Raw genomic sequence first — 3,924 nt, 5'->3', positions numbered from 1 at the left:
GCGGAAAGTGGAAGCCGGAGCACCAGAACGAAAACTCCGTTGAGTGGAACCACTTTCCTCGGATACGGATTCAGGCTTGGGAAGTTAGCCCGGCCGGAAAAATGGTGCATTTACATGAATGCACCCCATAATTCTTATATTACAACTTTAACCTTACAAAAAATGAAATATATTTTTGAACACAAAAATGTTATAAATATAAATATTACATTTTAGATTGGCCGGGAAAATGGTGCATTTACATGAATGCACCCCATAACTCTTATATTACAATTTTAACCTTACAAAAAATGAAATATATTTTTCAACGCAAAAATGTTATAAATATAAATATTACATTTTAGATATTAAATATGTAAATAAATAAGAATTATGTGTTGTGTAGTAAATTTCTGAAAAATAAATAAATAAAGGAGCTTGTAGAAATGATCTTCTGATTTTCCTAATTCTTTTAATGTATATCTAAGCGCATACAATAGTAATTATTATTTTTTAATTATTGTAAATCAATTTAATTATTTAATATTATTAATTAAAAATTTAGAGATAATGCAAATTAAAATTGGAAGATTTACTTACTAACCACTTAATTCCTATGTATTTGCATACCTAATATTTAAACTTCAATTTATATATATAACTATCTTATCTATGCATGCGCAAAAGGTGTATTTCACTTATTAAATCTAAGCTAATATATTTTTTATGTGATGTGAATTTTGTGGGGGATATAAATGTAAATATATATATATATTTAACTGGTTGGTATGTAAATATGTAAGAAATTGAAGGTATGAATCTAAATGCTACCATGCAGGCTTCCAAACGTCATTAAGCGGCTGCCCATTTAAGACATGTGTCATCTTTGATATAATTGATTTATATTTTCAATATATATGTAATGGTTTATATTCTGTTTAGTCTACCTTTTAAAAATGTGTATTTTAAGCATAAGTTGCCTGTAAATGCGCATTTCTATTCATGTCGATAGCACTTTTATTTTTTCTTTTTTTTTTTTTAGAATAAAAATTCAGAACTCTAAAACAGGTTAGTGAGATGCGAGTGTAAATGAGGTCAGTCGGTTTGCGAGCAGCCTCAAACTTTAATCGCTAGCAACCTTGCAAGTGGGGAAGATAACGAGTTTGACGAAGTGTCAATATACCCAACTAGACAACATTGACCCTGCATCGCAACATTAACCCGGCCAAGGACCTAACATATGGTCTTGACAACCCACAATATCCCTAGCCTCACAGCAAAATCATGGTGCTCCACGTTATCTCTGATTGTATCACACCATTAAGGATAACAATCCTGCATGGCAGTCGATACCATCTCTAATTGTCATCTTTCATGTATGAGGATTAGGGATATAATAACACTTTATATGATAAGGTGGCATTAACTTTCTTATGTATATATGTACATCGAGAATGCACCAGCATGAATATGAAGGAGATCCAATGGTCTAGAAGACAAAAAGGTGTAAGTAAGGAGTATTAATTGGTAGAAGATCAAAGGACCCACTTATCTAACCTAATGCAACCCCCAGAACCGAGGTTGGAGGCCAACCGGGTTTAAACCGCTTGAAACAAGGACTAAAGCTAATCGAGCCAAGAAAAGACATCGGTCTGTCAATCATGTCACCTGATTTAGGGAATCACATATTGCCGCATGGACGCCACTAAGTGTCCTCAGTAAGGGCCAATAATCGGAACAACAGAGCACACTATTGGCATCCATTTTTTATGTGATACACACTAGACATCTTCACCGAGAAACATAACACTACAATTGGGGTCTACGTCGTCACGACAATGCTCTAAGTCAATTGTTATCAGAATGACATAGCCTCTAGTATCATTTGTATTGGCACTTGTCCCTATAACACAAGGTTGTACTTTGTTGATACGGACATTCCCGTGACGCAGACCGTTGACAAGAGTGCCCCGCACCGTGTTCGAACCTTAAGCCTAAGGTTTGGATAAATGGATCTCACTTTGTCGACAAATATATGGTTCATCTTCTCGAGTCCTTCTAAAACACATCCTTGTCCCCTATGGAGATCCAAGGATCATGACTTACTCATATTCAATCTTTCAGAAGTCCCACGAGGCCTAGAACCCCCTTTGCGGGCTTTTCCGGAAGCCAGAGTTTTTGGGAGCCGGCGTGACCACGCCCAACCTACGGCGTAACCACGCCTAAACAGACATGGCAAAACCAAACCTTCCAAGAATGCCCCAAATGGCCTGCTGCCAGCGTTACCACATTCGAAGGTGGCGTGACCACACCGACCCAACAGAGCGACCAAACAGAGCGCCCGACGTAATTACTATGGGCCTTGAGCGTCACCACATCAAGCCCTCGTTTGGCCAAACAGAGCGCCCGACGTAATTACTCTGGGCCTTGAGCGTCACCACATCAAGCCCTCGTTTGTAAAACTGTGAACAGTGGCGAGACCACGCTCGAGTTTGGCTCGGTTGCACCGTCTGAACCCATTTTGCAAAAATGGACCTCTGGTCCCAGGATTTCTGCCGGCAAGGAGTCTGAGATCGTTAGGCCTTTCCCTATGCCCTGGTTAGTCACCTAAAAATGTCATGATAGATATTTTGGGTCAATGTTAAATTGGGAAAACGGCCTTGAACTCTTAGATTTTCTTCCTATTGTTCAGTAACCCATGAGAAGAACTCATTTTAGCTATTCAGGCACCACTGGAGGGAGGGAGCTAAGAAAGAAAAGAAGAGCTTGGGACAATCTTTCAAGGGGTCTTTCTTAGGGGATTCTTGATCTTCTTTAAAGAGAAGCTGAGGGAAGTCATTCATTCTCCTTTATCCCCATGATTTTTTATTCCAACAGAGCGGTCGAAAACATGTAACTTCGCATATTATATCCCTCCTCTCTAAAGAGATGAATCATTTTACGAGAAAAGGCTAATCGATAAGAATGATTAATCCTCATTGCCGCACACTTCTCTCTCCTCCTCCTATCTTATGATACGTGTGATATATATACATACATACATACATATATATGATTGTAAGATCTACTCGATATATTATTATCTCTGCAGTGGACCATTTACTATGGAAGGAATAATTTATGGCATCGGTGAAATGGATGAATGATACAAATATGATACTTGACTGGAGCATTATTGGTGGAGATATTATGATTATATTTGACATTGTGTCACCTCCCAAAAAGTCGAACTGGCTCGAATATTAAATACTCGAGTTTAAATTGACTCAAATAAAAAAATATATTTCAAATCAATTTAACTTAATTAGTTATAATAACTCAAATTGGTTCAACTGAAGATTAATTTGGGACATCTCGAAATCGACTAGTTTTTAAAATATGAAAGAAAAATCATAAGAGGTCTAAATATGATAGGTGTCAGATATACAAATACAAAAGAATTATGTGATAAGTATGTAAATATCCCATTTTTATTAAATATTAAAAATAAAAAAAAAATCTCAAACAAATTCTTTTATTCCATACTCATTAAGACGTGTAATCCAATAACCCATAAAGCTGTCATCACAGCGTTCAATAATTAGTTATATTTCCTTGTGAGGCAGCTGCAGCTCTACTAGGCTCGTTCACGTCTATGCTCTGTGGGCCTACGGCCCATATATTTAACATAATTCCGGCACATACGGCCCGCCATGTGACCTGGCGGGGCACAAGAATCATGGACCACCCATAAAAGCACCCGACGCCTAACCACGGTTTCGGCGTGTGGGGACCTCGTGGTGCTTGTGGGTGTTTTGATAGGCTACTTAAAATTTTAAGAATTGTTAATTACCGCCGTGATTTAGGCAAGACTAGAAATTTCAAAGACCCACAATCTTTATATATTTATATTTATAATATTTGAACATAAACTTATATATATATATATATATATATATTAGGGAC

The sequence above is a fragment of the Phalaenopsis equestris genome, unplaced genomic scaffold, assembly GCF_001263595.1.
Source record: "Phalaenopsis equestris unplaced genomic scaffold, ASM126359v1 Scaffold000595, whole genome shotgun sequence".
Lineage (NCBI taxonomy): Eukaryota > Viridiplantae > Streptophyta > Magnoliopsida > Asparagales > Orchidaceae > Phalaenopsis > Phalaenopsis equestris.
This window is presented reverse-complemented; position numbering follows the sequence as displayed.